At 43.1% G+C, this 19,262-nt stretch overlaps 1 protein-coding gene across 1 annotated transcript in view; it reads right to left on the minus strand.

Moving 5' to 3' along the window:
- The window catches only part of LOC135382017 (neprilysin-3-like), a 38,533-nt gene extending 36,315 nt beyond the window's left edge, over nt 1-2,218 (minus strand). Inside the window, exon 1 of the mRNA XM_064612576.1 lies at nt 2,095-2,218. The gene's annotated coding sequence lies outside the window, so the exon portion shown is untranslated. The remainder of the gene's footprint in view (nt 1-2,094) is intronic.
- Nucleotides 2,219-19,262: the final 17,044 nt, after the last annotated feature.

Below are 19,262 nucleotides of genomic sequence, written 5' to 3' on the forward strand. Positions count from 1 at the left end.
GGCGGTGGCGGCAACAATGAACGGCGTTACGAAGCGGCCTTGTGATGACTTGGCCAGCAACGCGCCCCTGGTTCACACGTGCATTCATCACAGCCATGATAAAAGCACACTACAGGCGGCTGTTCCTTATTTTCCGTCACCCCCGTGCAGGTGGACCAGGTATGCAGGTGGAAGAACACGCAATTGATAGCCGGATAGCTGAATGGAAGAGCGCATTGGTACGCTGCTCCGCACAACAAACATGTAAACGCATACCAATTCATTGCTCTTTTCATTCTGTTTTCTTTTCTTGAACGTTTTTCGCTGAAGGTGATGGTCGTAAAAACAAAGGTTCCGAAAGAGTCCAAAGTAAACTTTAAAAGAGCAATGAGGTGACATTTAACGTCACTCAAAATACTGCCTCATCTATCAACTGACAGCTAATCTGTTTTTGACCCAGAAGAGCCCTGGTGTGGGCAGGTCGGTTAGGACATACAAAAATCATGGCGAAAGAGAGGGAGGAAACACCTTTTTAGTTAGGCATCAAAAAAGGCAATATAGTTTATTGGTCAGGTCAGAGCTGCGCATAAAAAAATGAGTTTTGCCATAAATGAAACATGCCTACACCTGAAGCTCCACCCACTTTTTGAGCTCTCTGGCCAATCACAAGCCGAAATACAGGTTGATATTAAACTCCGTCTATCCAAGCTCTACTTCACCTGTATTCACTGAATGCCATTGGACTCGGTAGTATTGAAATGGATACCCCCGCGTCCTACCAACACGATGAATTTTGCTGACTTTTATCGCCGCTATTTGGATGGAGAGGGGCATACTGGGAAGACGGTGAATAGCAGAACTGACTGGCCGACAGAAGCGTTTTTCGGGACAGGCACGGCAGCCGGAATGACCTTTAAATTACGAATCACAGGTATATGAGATAAACGACGGGCAAAGATGTATATATCAATAAAATTCAGTAATGCAATTTTACGCACTAGTGGCCTTTTTCTTGCAATTTTCTTGACATCGCCGTTCATAGGGGGTATAACAACGACACGAAACATTGTTTTCACGTAAATATCCACACTGCAGCGTAATTTATAGGTGGTTTTCAAGATAGCCAAAAAATAGCCTCTACTCGCAGAACAAAATTATAGTAATCTGAAAAAAAAATGTCATCAAATTTTCCAAACTCGTCCGCCATTTTGGGGAATTTCGGTGTCATGGCAACCCCCATAGAAAACAGCAACGCACGGAACATGCTCAAGTTTTGATCACATCGCAAGATCTCCTTGAGTTTGACGAGCAACTTACACACACGGAAGGAAGAAAAAACAGGAGAGATGAACTTTTAATTGGCAGACTAAGCCTTTTTTTCTCTAAGACTTCCGTTTCTATACACGGTTCTGGATCATATGGGGTTACAGCGCCCCTGACATCACTCGAACCTACGCTGACCAATTAAAGCCAGTTGTTGGAAGGTGATTGTGTTGCCTGTGTCATCCATTCTTTTTCCTGCTTTTCGCAATGATTTTTGTTGTTTAAGACCCCTCGCGGAAGATCGAAATCTCACGGTGATGAAAGGGTTGAAGTAGGAAACTATATAACATCTTTCTGCACGTTCTGCTGTTTTCTTGCCCTACTGCTGCCTTTCCGCTGCAGAAGTAGTGTCCTCACCGCTGATAGAACATGTCGTTCCACAGTTGTAGCTTTTTCTCTGAACTCCGGATATTAACAGAGATATAATAAATACAAGACGAAAGCTCCGAATCCTCGGAACACGACGAACTCCGAGAAACGTCTTCCAAATATAGAAAAAAAAGGAACTGCGAAAGCCCGAAACTCATACTTGAAACCCGAAGCCCATCCCATGAAGCAAAAAGAGAGAAGAAAGTCGATCTATGGACACCATGCTGGTTCTCTTGCGTGCGCCACGCAGTCGAACAGAGCAATAAAAGGATGAATACGTACGACTGCAATATCTACATATAGTGAACATAGCAATGGGAACCTATTCTGCATGATGTCCAACGGCTCTCTTTTTAACCGACCACAATAGCACTAGTCTATAATAAGTTATGTGAACGAATTAACCTTAGTGTATTGCCTCACCTGTTCACAGTGCCGAGGAAGTCGAATACTGATTTATAGTACTCCGTTTCCCACACAATAACGGGTTCTTCTTTGCTGACGCTTATGCTGATATTGTTGAAAACGCTCTTTACGATCTCCAGCAATGGAATCTAAATGAAATCATAGAAATGAAGAGTGGTCTCCTCTCGCCATTACGGAGAAAGAGCATTGATTATACAGCATTGATCGAAAACTCTTTGGCGCCGTGCAAAAAGCACAGGTTGAGCAACTTGATGAGAGATATATATGCAGCGAATGACATGCAAGTCATGTACTAAAGATTGATTAAAATAGAAAACTGGAGTAAATGTAATCGTATATAAGTTGCCTTACCTTCGAATGATTTTTCTGCAGTTCACCCAGAGTTACTTTATTGTACCTAGTCATATAATTACGCCTTGCTGCTTGTGATCGGGTTCTCTGTAAACACACATGCGTTGCTATAGAGATCACTTTACCATAACTCGAATAGACTTTTCTTTCTTATGAAGGCGCTTTTGTCTTACGTTTGCAATCTGTACTTCGAAGTCAACCATTTCGTCTGCCAAAGCCTGAGGATCGACATTGTCCCTGTTGTCGCCTCTCATTAGTGTTGTTATATTCATGATGTACTGTTTATATGCTTCGATTATTTTGTGGTTGTGCTCATTAGACTGATTCAGAAACTGGTTTCGGCCAACAGTGCCAAAAACGTGCTGGTCCATCTGAAAAGTTTTCCATAACGCTATTTTCATCAGGTCATGTTTATATGGGAGATGAGTATCTATGAAAAGGGAAGAAGATGATTCGTTCCTTGACTATTAAACTACTCCCGTGACACACTGACACTCAAAGGTCACTCAATGTAAGGACACCCATCCGCGTTTAACTTCGCTGACACACGGCAACGGCGAATCTCCTTTTCTGGGCCCTTTTCGCAAGGGGAGATCGGTTATCTTCTTTCCTATTGTAATTGCTAGGAACACAGAGCCAACCGATAATTTCCAGCTCACTACTATCTAAAGCTAAAACGTATTCGTGTAAAATTTGCGTTGATCGTGCAAATTGTTCTTTAACCATAAACGAGCTTCATCACACCTGAAACGACCGCGTCACGATGGAGACTAGTAGTAATTATGAACTTGGCTGTGAGATGGACGAATGTAAGTGGTTGAATTAAACGCGCATATAATATCTTTATTAATCGCCACTCATGTGTACTTATCCATGTAAAACTTACTGCTTCCAAATATGTCGTAATCACGCACTTCGTCTGTCAATTAGATTTCTGTTTCACGTGTTTCAACGGAAAGAAAGAAGTTGTTTCGAATCCAAAGGTGTTTACCCTTCTGTTCTGTTCTGTTTTAAATCTCCTCTGTGGTACGTCGGCATTCAATATAACATGTCGGTGTTATATTGATTTCTACACGCACTTCACGATTGCAACACAACTGCGACACGACTGCCAGCACGACATCGTGTATCCGCTCCATCCCAAGCTCAACAAACCAAGGAAAACACACGGATAAAAAAAAAAAAACAATATCAGACACGAAAAATTGCACAAAACGTGTTCCGACGTCAGTGAGGGTGCAAACTCGATTGCAAGACATGCGCAGGACCATGTCCGCAGCAGAAATTTGGTCTATCGTCAAAACAGGGAGAAGACGTATTGCGATACATACGTTTTATTCATTTTTCTGTCGGCGGAATATTTCACACCGCGGCGACCTGTGTCTCACTGAATTCTTAGTGGTGCTGACTCCCCAGTGTGGTATTCACGTCGACAAAACACGACGCACAGAACGCGTCCTCCGTCTTGTCGCTATTTCGTGTTTTGTGTGTGACACAACTGCCTTTCTGATTATGGAGCTTGCTTGCGTTGAAACCATTTTACATGAGACTCGATTGCTCGTTGGTATAACGTGGTGGAACAAAAAGTGACGCGAAACGGACGGAAATGCCATAAATTTCTACCAACGTACAGTGTAAAAAAAAGCAAAAAAGAAAAACAACACTTTCATACCTTAGCTATTACCCTTTGTAAGCTGACATTTTCTTCGCACAAGGGCTATCCTATATGCACCCTCTCTTGTTTTTAGCTGTTGCAGCTCTCAACACGGCGCTTTATTACAAACATAGACTGATTCTAACCTTTTAATTCTTGCTCTTTCCATTATTTGTTGTTTTGTACATCCTTTGATACGAGTATTCCAGAATATGAAGTGATGTGAACCTCTTTGTTGGGTACGGGTTGTGAACATTTTTCTTGCCACTTTCTTAAGCGGTGCGCGATTTGTGCACGTACGGGGTCACAATATTACGCTGCAAGTCGTGACAGCAACTACTCCCGGCACTTGTTAAGGTAGATGTCCAAAATCCGAGCTACTCCTCCCTTTGTTCTCCATTCGATTTGTAGGATATGTAATGTGGAGAAGTCAATAATATTTGTTTCCTGGACTATTCCCCTACATGGGAGTATTTCGGTATCCCCGCGTCTCTCATATGCCTCACCTAGGATCTCCACGGTTAGTCTAGCAAACGTTACACATTTCAATCGCGTAGTAAAAATAGTAATTTAGCTTTCCCCAAACTTTGAAGACTGATAGCTATTTGTCTGAAGTTTTATTGGAATTTTTGTAAGCCCTATGGTCATGTAGAAAGAAAATTAAAAATCAAACAAAATCTCGCCCATGCATTTTCAATGGCCCATCTCACGCAAACACCGCCATTTGTTTGAGAGGGTTGCTCACAAGGAAGCAGACTTGTGCGTAACGCGTTACAAGCAATTGCGTTACTTGTAATCAATTACTTCTCCGAGTAATCGATTACTCAGTAATTGATTACTTTTGCGGCAGAGATTTACTTATCTTTCATATGTTCTGCCCCAAGTCAAGCCCCTCATACCGTCAGCCTTTGTTGGGCCGTTCCAAGGAGGTCAAGCGGAGGTCATTGTAATAACGTTCTGTAATTTGAGTGTCTCTCTCCTTAGTCTCTTCCTACTCCACTGTGGTCGTACCTGAAGCTTTGGAGGCTTAGTGAGTCATGGGGAAGTTCCAGGCACTGTTCTTCCACAATCGGCTCAACGTCTTCCCGGGCGATAAATACAGTACACAGACAGATCTGCATGCCCTACGCGTTTGTTTTCGTGTTATTTCAGCTGTTCCGCTGCTGAACCTCTTTTTCCGTATTATTTTTAGTCCGTCCAACTCCCCCCCCCCCCTCCAACTCTTTTTTTTTTTCTTTTTTCTTTTCTGAGGCATACAAAGACGGGTATAATTTGTGTGAATGCAGAGTAACGACCGGAGTAACATGTTACTTTTCTACTCGTTACTCAATTACATTTAGGGTCGAGTAATTGGTAACGGTAATCAATTACTTTTTGCGTAGAAGTAACGCTAACGGTAATCAATTACCTTTTTTGAGTAACGGGCACAAGTCTGTTTGGAAGTGCTTATTATAGTGTATCTTATCTTATTGTATTTCTATCCTATCTTCTATCTGCTTTTCTATCTCAGTGTAGCAAGCCATCGACTTTGGCTGACCTCACTCAACCCATATGAAGAAGTGCCTTTTTGTTTCGTAGACGTTGGTTGAAAATTGCGATATGTCCGTTTTGTCTACTGTGGTAGTGATGCGCTCGCCTGTATTTGGAATTTCGATGTAACAGGTTGGCATATGACCCTGCTTCACCTCGGTGCACGGAACCATTTAATGATAGGTATCCTGTGGACTAAACGGACTCCAGCATGGGCAGGGGCGAATGCTCCCGTACTACCAAACACCGTTACGTGAGAGCCACTTGCCTGTAGCGCATACTTGGTAACATTTCTCAAGTCCTGTAACACATACAAGTTGACTACTGGCGTTAGACCAAGTTTGAGCACGAGTTTAGTGAACGTCTCATTCCAGTCAGGGATGTCGGTATCTGTATATGAGACGGGCCATTTTGCGATGCCCACATCTCTCAGTATTCCTCGTAGCGCCTCCATGCTTTTCTCTTCCAATGTACCTGCAACAGGTGTAACAAAATTTCCTCTTTGGCACACAGATAGGTGTACAGATATACCCGTTTTGTGTTCGTACGCTGTCGCTTTGATTATATCAAATCATAGTATATGCGCTGAACTCTCATTTAACGGCAGCTTGGCATGTACAGAAATTGTTAAATCTTCAGTAGCGAGTGCTATAGGTCGTTCTCATGTAGACGTTGATGGGACTGAGATGGTCTTATAGACATCCTGTTGTGCCATCCGCGGATGAGGGATAGATAGTTACACTTGCTTATGGTTCTGGCGAGCTTACTTTCTACTTCATTCAGTACGGAGCCAATGCTGGAAAAAGATTACGCTACCAAAGACTTACATTGGTCACAAGACAGAGCGCTCTAAGCCTACGCTTTTGTGAGCTATACTCGTTTACAGTTAAGTAATGCTTGTCTCGTTTTCGTTTTTTATGTGTCTAATAAATGCTGAGAACCCAATACGCACTGCCATTCATACATGACTGGTACGCTCGCAGTATCTTGTGCGTTATGTTTGCTTTTTCCGGTGGCTCGAAAGACAACGTCGCGTTACCAAGGACATCTGTAATAAAACATACAACTTCTTGTGAGTCCTCGTAATATAGCAAATGAGCCTACATTAACAATTCATGATGCTACTTAAGGCAGACAAAAAATAATGTAATGGTGATATTCGTGCACCAATAGGGTGACTTTGCCACTGTTTGGAGAGAAAGAAACAATTAAAGAATCAAATTAGTACTGGAAGCGCTGCGTGATGTTGACCTTCTGAGGTTTCTCTGAGGCATCCGAGTATAGCGGACATTTCAGGTACAATGCCTTCGAGAAATGAAGGTATTTGATATCTCTGTGTTGTAGTGTTGTGCCCGTTGCACAGGTGTTTCTTATTCTATCAACCATTCTAAGATTGTATGCTGTTCCGCCACACCTGTCGCTAGGGCTGCCATATTCTATTTTTGGATTACAACAGTTTCTAAATACTGCATGGGACACACAGTGGGAACTTGTTCAGTTCATTTAGCGGCCCAACACTATCTTGAACAGGTCATGCTCATACGTCTTTTCTAAATTAGTTAGCCTCTAATCGACTTATGCACTTACCTTTGAGTTCTGTCTCGAGATCCGCTTTAAGATGAGTAAACATTCCATAGGAACTCTGGTCAGCAGGAATAGGATGTGCATCAAGCCACTTTCTACAAACGTACTGGTCGAAGTCGTCACATGGATCAGCGCTCTGATTGAGAATATCTTGGAGAAATTTCGCTGAAAATGTAAACAAGCATATTGGTTTACTTAACTTATATTAGATACATTACATTATGTACAGTGGGTGGGGTGGATGTACGAAAAATAAAATAGAGATGCTGGTTCCACAGACGTGGAATTCGAAAGTACGCAACGCTGACCGTTCAGCGGGATTATGGGCTTGGGTAAACGATGTAACTACAGGGGAGCAAGCGAGAAAGCGAAGTTTCAATTTCTTCCCGTTGTATACAGCCCAGAGTCAAGGTTTACTGTCTGCCGGGATGTCTAGGAAATATGTATGGAAAACACTGGAACGCAAGTTGTCTACCATGGGATGCCACGGCCCTAATAATATGAGGATATTGAAAGGCCAATTGTCTCCAGTGCCGCAAACTCCGACTGCATGTAGCGACGCGCCCCACACTAGCACAAGAGAATCAGATGTGCGCGTTATCATCCACAACACCACATAAGCTGCAGTTGGAGGCGGCCGCGATTCGAGCTTGTGTGGTAACCGGCTACTGTTGGGAACATTCAACCATTGCCCTCAACGTGTTGTGCAGGCACGCAGACAGATGCGCTGGTGCAGCAAAATACAGAATAGGAAGAAGTAAAAACCTATGCCTATGTACACGCCTCATGATATATTTACCACAGGTGATGCAACTGTATCCGCAGTATACTAACTAACAAAAGACAAACAAAGTGATTAGGTTAGACATAAAGCAGTGTTCAAACACTTTGTGTTTAGTCAAGCGTTACTGAAGAAAAATGCGTAATTTTTTCGCATTACAGATCCAGAACATCATGACCGTTTGTAATGGATTTAAATGACGTATTCGAGTAATTGCGTTTGAGCTTACCTCTTTCTTTGCATTCAGTGCTATTACACACTTTGCGCTCGGACACCTCCTCTGAAATAACAACGAATCAAATTCACTGCAAAGTTTGCTGTTTCATGCACTTATCGGCGAATAAATATATGAGCCACACACGTGGAGTCCGCTGTGCGCAGTCAGTGATGAGTTGCACAGAAAAGTTAAGCTGATGATACATGTCTTCACGGATGCCTGTGTTTCTTTATCAATATTTGGTAAATAAACCATAATTTACGTGCAACGGTGAAGCTTCGACTTGCCTTTTCTGTATACCTTCCCTGACTGCGGACTCCACTTGAGTTACTAACACGTGAACGACTCGGCGTACCTCGCCGAAACAGTCATTATGTGCTGATACAAGAGAGCGCGGTACTTTGACACCCGACTTTCTCATCCTCCGCTTTTAAGGCATTAATATGCACTTTTTTGACGAGGGCTTCGCTTCAGTGTACTGTACTGAAGATACTCAGTGACGGTGAAACTGCAGTCTTCAGTAAGCGTACTGACATGCTTGCTACGTAATATTACGCTACACAATATAATCTATTTGCAGCGCAATATTATTATGGGAGGTATCCATTGATATGTAGATCATTAGCATAATTTTGGTCGTCGTCGTTCCGTGATAGTCTCACGAAGTATGTTGACTCATCCTGTGTTCGTCAGTCTCCTTGGAAATGGTTGTCGTATGTTACTGGAACGACCGGCTAAAAACCAGACCAATTTCATACTCGTCACCTCTACTTCACACAATATCGTCTTCAAGAAATGTGCATAAATTATAATATATACCGGATATATACCGCGCGAGCTGTTGCCACGGTGATTGTCGACGTCACGTCGTCGGTCTCCAAATCAATTTTACAATCTCGTTCGTTAACCTAATCTGCGAACTCACCACGCGCCGCGCGTACACTCTGGGCCTGGGTGATAATGAGGTGGGCGCGATTCACCGCCACTGTGGCGGTCCACTGCCCTATTGTTCATTGGGAACGGATGAGGGGATGATGATGTAAGTAGTACTTTTCGAGATCCGTCGCCTGACCGGTGGAGCACAAGACCTCTGCAAGAATACGAAGGCGTTGCATCTTGTGGGCAGCGTACGATCACGGTGCAAGCGTATTCGCGAGGTTGAATGGCACACAACATCAAACAGTCCTTGCAGAAAACCGTGCAGTGTCCCAGTATGTTGTACCGTGCAGTCGTACTGCAGCTGCACTAGCGAAAGTTTTAATGTGTGCGCTTCCTATTCCTTGTGCGGACACGTCTTGCACAGATTCACCGAAGCAGTTACCTACACGTGATCTTGTGATGCGCTACTTCGTGTCAAACTAATTTTCCTTTGTTCGAACCTATGACATTTACCTGTGGGTAATCCTCTTGTCGTCCACAGGGAAAACAGACTGAAATAGACCAGCGTGACCGAAAGTACGTTCCGCAGGCGCAGTTTACCCATTCCTGAAGATGTATCCCTCTCCGCTGGCCGAAGCCTAAAATGTAAGTTGAGAACAATTGGCATTCCAAATTGTTGGAAAACAATGAAAAAAAGTTTATAGGGTGAATAATATGTAACGTAAATATTTCAATTGAATTATGGCAGAGGAAAAAAAGCATTACCAGTGGGATTCGAACACACAATTTCTAACGAGAGGAAAGAGTTAGCAAGGAAGAGGGGTAGAGGTAGTGAGGTAGCACTTAAAAACCCGAGACTGGGGGATAAATAATTTCAGAAGTGAAAATTGCAGAAGTGAGTACAAGCGCATGCGCTGACACGAACGAAACGAGGAAGAAAGGCAGGGGGAGCTGATGACGTCACGCGAGGAGAATAGGCCGTTCGTGCAAGGATTTTTCTGCCTTCTCACGAGTGCTTTTTGTAAATTTGATTGCGGAGTGACAATACACCATAGATTGAAAATATTTTTTATGTTGTCTTCCGATGGACAGCTTGACGAACAAAACAGGGTTTGGATGAAAGAACGATGAAGGACTGCTCACGTTCAACAGATGCTGCTTGCGTCGCACCGTCGTGTGAATGTGTGTGCGAGTGAGAAAACATGTAACAGTGAAAGTGGAGTGAGTGAGTGAGTGAGTGAGTGAGTGAGTATGTGTTTGTCCCTTCAAATGATGCACCATTGGAAGTCACTGGAGTCTCATGTTAGCTTAGCTAGCCCTGAACTGGTAATCCAGAAGATGTGGGTTCGTGTCATACAGCTGGCTAATCTTTTCAGTGATTGCCGCCTTTCATCATTAATTTCTTAGGCACTTGAGGCTTTGTATGTATTTGTCCTTTCTATGTGTTCCAGCCTCAGAACGTCAATTCTCATTCACGTTCAACGGGGTTTCGAGCCAAGTTAAATGTCATTGCATTGGTCCTTTAACGTGTAAGGAAAAACTAGTCACGGTACCGGTTCCGAAAAAGGAACGATAGTGTAGTTACAGTATGTATAACTATAATTACTGTAACTAGAGTTACTGAAAAATTATCTAGTTACAGTTACAACTTACAAGTTGCTTTTAACTTAGCGACAATCCAAACCTGAATCGCTGGTTATGCTTTGTCGCGCATCAGATAATTCACGGTGCTTCCTTGCTGCTGGGAGGGAGATTGAGAATGCCCTTACTCATGACACCATACGGCGTATAACGTCCATTGTGAGGTCGCTCACTGATGAGACCTTTCCGCACAAAAGGCCTATCGTGAGAGTACTCGCGGTAGGACTAGATGAGTCGTAGCAGCGTTTAAGGCAGTTAGTTGCTCCCAGCGCACGTCACCTAAACCATGGTGTTAAACCCATGTCACACGGGCAGTTCGATCGGCATTAAGCCAATGCTCATCGAACTCAATGCGGATTAGGCGTTGCCATACGGTCACGTTCGAGCAGGATCGAACTCCGATCCTGATTAACCAGATCCAGTTTCCAAAACGGGATTGAGATTCTCGAGACGGCTCGAAGACCGCCATTGGCACCCTCGAACTCCATGAATTTCTAGTAATAAACAAAAACATACATGAATTTGAAAATTTTCCTGTACATGCCCATGGAATTTCCCGGTGACGGTTTTTGTCTGCGCATGACGGGCGACTGCGTTTGCGAATTTGTTTAATCTCGAACACCCTCGACACTGCGCCCCCCCCCCCCCCCCCGTCAAAGCCTAGGAAACAGCACAACGCGGAAGCGGGTGCGGCTATTCGCGAATTTTTGAAAACATATTTTTCAACCCCAGCGTACTGCCTCCATGGCTGCCTCGGAGCTGTTAGAGCCGCCTGTCGACAAGCCAACCTTTCAATACGCATTAGTCCGTATTCACCAACTTACTTAAACTGTTGGTTTAGTGACGTCGGGTTTAAATCAATCACGTGAGACTTTAGTTCGCCAATCCTGGATCACCACCCCATGCTCTACCACCTGCTGCTGTGAAGCCTATGGCGGCGCACATAGCGAGCTTCCTGCACAGCGCATGCGTATTTCACCCGAGTCTGCCAGAAGCGATGGTAGCCGGTAGGCCTAATCCCCGGTTCACGACGAATTTTTCATCAAATCTTGGGTAAGTTTCGATTAATATAGTTACTAGAAGCGCCCAGGAGACAGATTTGATCACAGTGGGACGAATATTTGCCTCAAATATTCCATTTCGATCTTCCACCCAAGCTACTTAAACTGGTGGTTTAAGCCCCATGCATTTGAATGGGACGTATTTTAAACTAGGGGAGGGGCTAGTTTAACATCGGTCTTAGTATACGTTGCAACTACTGTGGATGTGTGTGTTGAAAAAACTATCGTAGATTGGTTGCGGTAGGTGATGTTGCACTAATTCTAAGTTAACTGGTAAAAATTAAGCAGAATCGTTTTAAATGCACGGTTAGTAAACAAAAATGGCGTAACGCTTGATCGGGGGTACGAAATGCGGCTGTTGTTTTTAGAAGGCGCTATTGCGAACTTTTGCATGACAAACGTAAAAAGCACCGTAAAAGTGTGGTCAAAGAGAGTGACATCGACATGTGCCACTGGACAAAATCCATATACCAATCCAAGGGACCGAGAGAGCGTGCGGATGGCCGAACGTCAATGTGCATCTTCAAAAACAAAGCATAAGTAGTGCTGGCGCTTATTATGAGCGTCATCTCCTGTGATACACACTGTAAGCACCCCTGTCATTGTACAGTAAGAGCAATAACGTGCTAGATGTTTGTTGCGAGCCCCGATGGAGAAATTGGGGGCGTTATCCACTGGCATGCTTATCAACCATCCCAGTATCTATCATCTCTTCGCAGCGTGTCTAATTTCCAGAGACATCTAACAGTGCAATAGGACTGATCATAAAGTGCATTAGCGTCTTGCGGCTGTTGTGTGGGTACTATCAAGGCATGGAGATATTGCATGTTGTTCCACTACACTGAACACGAAATCTGAGCAGATTTTACGTTCCCCGATTATGAAAATACCGGAGCAAAAGCTAAGGAGGTCCCCATTTCCCCTGGATTCACATGCAAGCATAGATGAAACTGAAATGAGTGTTTTACTTATTTCAGCATGCCACAGCAGAACAGACCAATAAAAATATGTTATTCAGGTATCGTGTTGCCACTGCTACATTAGAAAACATTCAAAGGGACAGCTGCTTACTTCCATATTGATTTATCATTTGGTAACAGTAGATGTGCTTTTGTAGGGCTGCTTCTGCAAAAGACACTACACAGCAATGTGCTAAAGGAGGCTGCAAACCTTTTGGAAGCATCATTACTATTGCAGGTATATAACCATGACCAATCGCTGACAGCTTTTCTTTTCTGCATTGTATAACCACATCCTCACTTGAAAATTTCTGCTATGGACTCATTCATCAGAACAACTTTGTATTCGTGAGCTTTTTGTTTATATTCAGACAATAAAGGCTATTACGTAGTTCCACAAGGATGACTTTTTTCATAGAAGCGTGCACTCTGGATATCCTGCTCAATTAGTTGTCAAGGTCACATGAGAACATAAGTGAGCAATGGCGCACAAGGAAAAAAAAATCCTTGCTATATTCCACATGCTGACTCCACTAATATATCTGAGGTGTCGTACTGCAGTACATTTGAATTGCACAGGAATAATGGGCAATGTGTACAGAAACTTTGAAGCTCTCTTGCTCCCATTGAACTGCACTTAAAGTTGAAAATTAGATCAACTGCAATTACTGCATATAGCACCTTCCAGATGAATATAACAAAACATAGGCTACAGACTCATCAATAGATAGTATTGACAATTATAATAGGAGTCAGCTGGTTCATGCAACATCAAAATGGAAATGTCGTTCCCCCATACTGCAGCATGAGCGCATAGATAAGTTCTACATGGCCACATGACAGTTGTCAACTACTTAAAAGAAAGTTAGCTTGCGTCGACATGGGTACAGATTTGTCCAGCCACTGCAGCTGTTTATATCCACACTGAGCACACGAGCACATGGAAGAACGTGCACCCATGTTAACAGTAGTCATCGTTCTTTTACGTTACTGACAGCTGCCGTATGGCCGCATAGTTTATTTCTGTGCTCATGTGTTCAGTGTGGATATAGACGACAGTAGTAAAGCAGGGTACACAAGCCCCGATGTTACACTAGCTCTCCTGCTTTTACGTCGTTGATAGCTGTCATATGGCCACAGAGTTTATCCATGTGCTCATCTGTTCAGTGTGAATACAACGCTAAACAAAAAATGGTGTCCCTTTTGTGTCTCCTGAAGCTCAAGGCTTTTCTTTCAAGCAAAAATGTACGCATGCTGTTCTGCATCATTTTGTGAGCAGGACTGTTAAAAATTACTCGACGCACTGCAGCTTTACACTGGTGTGATCTGTGCACTCTTTTCGTGTAGCCTCATATCCTGTACAGGTAAATCTTAAACGTGAACATGTTTGACACAGGTGTGCCTGGTTGGGTAGAAACTGAACAGGATCAATGTGGCTCCAACCAAAGTTAGCCCTGTTAGTTCGGCACCCCTGAAGAAGGAGCCGGTTCGGCTCCAAAACGTCGGGACCCCTCTTTCGAGCTAACTTTGGTTAGAGCCACGTTGATCCTGTTGAGGTAAATCTTAAGAAACGAAAAACACATCCCTATGGAATCATGCCACATGATTTATCATATACACCTGCATCCACATTGCAATCATGCTTCTATTCATCGCAAACGCCACAATACCTCTAATTCTAATAGGAAAATTTATTGACGGTAACAACACACAACATACAACACACCCGAAACACTACCCTCTAATTTGACTGTGTTGTGCACGTCTTCAACGTGTTCTGAATAGCTGAGTTACAAAATAGTGAACCAAACCAAATCCTGCTAATATGCATATGCGCAGTACATCACTTTACCTTCAATTATGTTACAACTTGTTCTCCTTGCACCAGCTCAGGTGCATGCTAAGTGTCCACGGTTTTTGCTGTATGACATGTCCTGTACATTGGTACTCTCATTTCACATCAGCTCTCCTCTTCCTTGACCGCACTCCACCCATAAATGTACAGCAGTGAGTGGAGAATAAACAGAATATGGGCATACTACGGTCACAAAGTTCTGATGTAACTAAGAATGTGTTATCAGCATCATGACAAATGATTCTAACATCTATGGATCTGTCATTCGAAACAGTGCCTGAATGCTGTTGCAATACAGGATACCACGTACATACATTTACTGTTGGAAAGCCTTCACATCATCACCAGGAGAATATGTGGCGTCTCGTGCACACTGTTTTCACTGCATGACTGGCACCAAATGCCTGTGACGTATGATTGTATATGTGTCAAACCTGATTATTTATTTTGTTTCAGGTAAGCCGTTCTTCAATGCCATATGTGAAGAAAATAATTGCTATACAAATTTATTGCTATTTAAATATGTGACTGGCATTAGCTTAGGCACACCATGCCATGCCCCACAAAAAACATGTCTGTGTAAGAGCTAGCTTCACCATAGGTTCAGAAATCTTGTGGTTGTGTGTGTGGAATTTTTCATTTCTTTTTAATGGGAAATTGACACTACTACTGTTTCTTTTTAGAACCCCCCCCTCCCCCCACATTTTCTATGCACTCTTAGGGGTGCTAAAGTTCAGTAAAGTGGACCGAAGTAGTTACATGCTCTTCTTGTGTGCTAACGTAATGCATATGGCCAGAATCTGTGAAACTGTTGCTTTGGGTGCTGGTATCTTGCAAACCATCTCCCATATGACATGTATTAATTACCAGAACTTGCCTGAAGACTCTGCATGTCCACCACTCATTACTGAAGTTAGGTGGTTAGTCATGCAGAGGCATCTACATTATTTTACCACGAATTCAGCATTGTGTCCCATAAATCTGCTCCCAGGCTTTGTCCTTGATGATACAGTACACCATGCTCACTACATTAAACTGTTCAGTTGCATAGATTTGTGCTGACACAACTGGATCAATATGTCGGCTTCTGCAAAGTGACAACTACCAATGTGGCTAAAAAAATAACTGAAATTGCAGAAGAAAGATATACGATCATGTAAATTTAAATAAAAGTAATACAGCACATTGTAGCTAAGATGCACATGATTTCAAGTTGCATCCTTTTCTTTGTATAAGCTTATTTGCATTGCGTCCAATTTTCCACTGCAGACTTCCCCTTACGGTATGATCCAGATCAATATAGAAGCGAGCAGACAATAATCAGTGCTGCTGTTTGCTGTAGCACTGAGATTTTATGCTAGAATGAGCATCCCAAGGTGTGCCTTGCTGTAGTATTCCACTGTGTTGTTTCTCAAGAAATAGCACAATCTCTCAGTACAAAGATGCGCAGTCAAACTGCATAACCACACAGTGCAGAAATGCAGCCTGTGCAATAATTTTTCATAGCTTTATCATCTGTGTAAACGAAAATTAGTCGAAGCAGGCCACAAATACGGATGATACAAACATGTAAGCCTCAAACGCCCAGTTACTGAGTTGCTTGAATCATCATCTGTATTTCAGGATGTCTGCAGTCCAGTAAAGCATGGAAAACTGGGAGTAGTCTGAGAACTATTGCATGACTGGAAAACTAGAAAAAATGTCAAGAAAGCGGTGAAGAGCTGCTGAAGTAAAAATTCCCTAAATAAGTTTACACAATTGTACAATGGCCATTATCTTTCTCATGGCATCACACAGGCCTCTTATGTCATTTCACAGTCAAAGTTGAGTGATCTGTGTAAGAGTTAAGTGATAACTGTAACTGCATCGCTATGCAAATTCTTTTGTAAATTAAAAAAAAAGCCTAAATAAGGAGTGATTTCAAAGATCGTAGTGAATGATGCAGTCGTCGTCTCCTTCTGTCCACGTCTCTTTGCTGCGGAATGAATTTGTACCAACTACCCCGCCTTCATACGCTTGTTTAGTGCATGATGTGCTGTTGGCAGCCGTATTATAGCATGGCATGAGTTGTGGGGAGTTTTTAGGCATTGGTGGTGGTGATGGTTTGGCATGTAATGGTGCGATGATAATGACAGTGAAATTGCTTACAATGCCAGTATGGAGTCGAGAGAGAAGTTTGTAAAGAATGAGCATGGAAAAATAGATAAGTCCCCAACGAGGTGTGTAAAAGTGTTTTCTGAATAATATATGGCTTTGAACGAATAAGCTCAACACAATTATTGAACAAAATGGCAGCACAGGCTTGTTTGTGGCTGATGTTGCAGCTGTTGTTGTGTGTGTTTTCTTTGGTCCTTTCCTGTTTGCTCCATCCTTGAAACACCACTATTGAAACCGGTATAAGATATCCTTCTTTACGAGGTATTTGGTTCATTTTAACATCTGTATTCTGTGTACACAGACTCGATAAACTACAAATTCTTAATGGCTCGGATGCAGTGTAACGGCATTAAAGTGTGGGCGTTTATTTTTGCAATTATTACGTCTGTGATGTCAAGTGCATCATAGCAGATGACAAGTAAGGACAAATATATACTAGGTGTGTTCCCATTGTGTGAAATTTCATCAGAGCAAGAGACAGTCGCAATGTAATGATGTATCTTTGTTGGCTGAACAGAACAATCAATTTAGTGCTTAATGATTTGTACAATAATCTTATATGCTGAAATGCAGAAATAAAGGAGATCAGAGGTAAGCACAGCACCGCACTAACAGGGGGTCACGACAGTTGCAACTTCTACGCTCACAAGCGGGGACGCCCTGGGTAACTGACAAAAACAGCGCTAAACAAACAAAGAAAAACACACACACACACACATGACGAGGACGTAAACAAGGCAGCACCATGAGTACGTTTTCCGAAGGAGTCACACTCCAAAGAAACACAGCCAGCAAAGAGATGGTCTAACGCGTTGCAGATTTGTGACACGTTGAAAGTACCACGTCGAGCTATGCGTATGGGAGTCACCTGCAGGATAAGGTCACCCTTGCATCAGTGTTCTTTCTGTTTACATAGCCTACAGTGATCGAGCCCTTGTACAGACGTTGCGAACATGATATCAGGCTCGAAAGCGTATAACTCTGCTGGAATGCCCCATCAATCGAGATGCTATCTTGATCGTTGCAGTTCACCACACAGGCCGCACAACAGACGATAAAAAAGCGATGGTCGATGCGGATGACGTTATTATATGCACCCACAATCGACGACCGAACACCGACAAAAGCACAACGATCACCTGCGCGAGAATACCTACTGCTGCCTTTCAAATAACATGGCAAACGCTCTCTTTTTAGCGACCATATCAAGAGCTTGTCATTCACAAATACAGAGGTAGGCATAACGCATAACCGACGATTACCGACACCCCGATCCGCAACCACCTGCAGCAGCGCCAGCGCCGCCTGAACTTTTCTTCCGTTAACATTCAAAAAACAAACGGGATCCTTCCTCTTCACAATCCTGTCGTCTGCTACGTTCTCCCTCCCCTCAACCATCTCGTGCCAATGTCAATAGTGCGCATGCGTTGTGGTCACCCGTTGGTCAACCGCTCTTCATAGCCGGAGAGATCACGTGATCGATTTAAACCCGACGTCACTAAACCAATGGTTCAAGTCGGCTGGTGAATACGGACTATTGAGTTGAACCATGTAGCAGCATCGCCCAGCGAACGCTCTTGAGAAACTCGATGCGGATCGAATTCAATCCGCATTGAAGTGTCGTGTGACAGGAGTAGAATTGTTCAGCTAAGAAATGATAGATCAATACCACATATTTTCTACGAGTAAATTTTGATGATGACGATTGAGGTTTTATGGCGCAGAAGCAACTAAGGCTATAGTGCGCCACAGCTGTGGTGAGGATTATGATCAGTTAAAACTAAAACGATTATGCTAAAACAATACGCTTTCTAAAATGTCACACAAAACCATGATCTGATGTGGTAAGAATGTATGTAAGTCTATATAGCTGATAGGCAGCCAACGTCTCTAAAAAGGTTGTAAATTCTTAAAAACGACAACCAGGGCTCATCACCCAGCAGGAGGGCTGGGTGGAGAGGTAAATTCCCAGGCAGCACGCCAATATTTGCCCAATATTGGACCCATATGGGCTGCCAAGATTGCCAATATTGGCCCAATGTGGGCTGCCAATATTAGACCAATATGGGGAGTGCAACCAGGCTCCATATTGGACCAATATGGGCTGCCCATATTGGCAAGCCCATTTTGCGCCAATATTGCCAATATTTCTGTGATAACACCAACGGGGAGTCTGTGGAATAATAAAGCATTATCCTGCGTAATATTCACCATTGATAATACTTTTGTCTAATTTTTGCTTTTTTTTTTCTGCGGATCTAACTGATCCACGTTGCACACGATTGCAAAAAAAAAAAACAGAAAAAAACACGGCATGTAGAGAATTGCCGCGGTGCCCAGTAACTTCTGAAAATCGTCTGCTCACGCCGATGCACTAGCGCGCGCAAAAGCAGACGATTTCTGTATCCTATCACGGACTTACCCGCAGGGCGACGTGGCCGCTCTTATTGTTGCCAACACAGATCGCGGCATTCTCTGCAATCTTTTTCAATTTAA

This window comes from Ornithodoros turicata, chromosome 1 (genome assembly GCF_037126465.1).
Source record: "Ornithodoros turicata isolate Travis chromosome 1, ASM3712646v1, whole genome shotgun sequence".
Classification (NCBI taxonomy): domain Eukaryota; kingdom Metazoa; phylum Arthropoda; class Arachnida; order Ixodida; family Argasidae; genus Ornithodoros; species Ornithodoros turicata.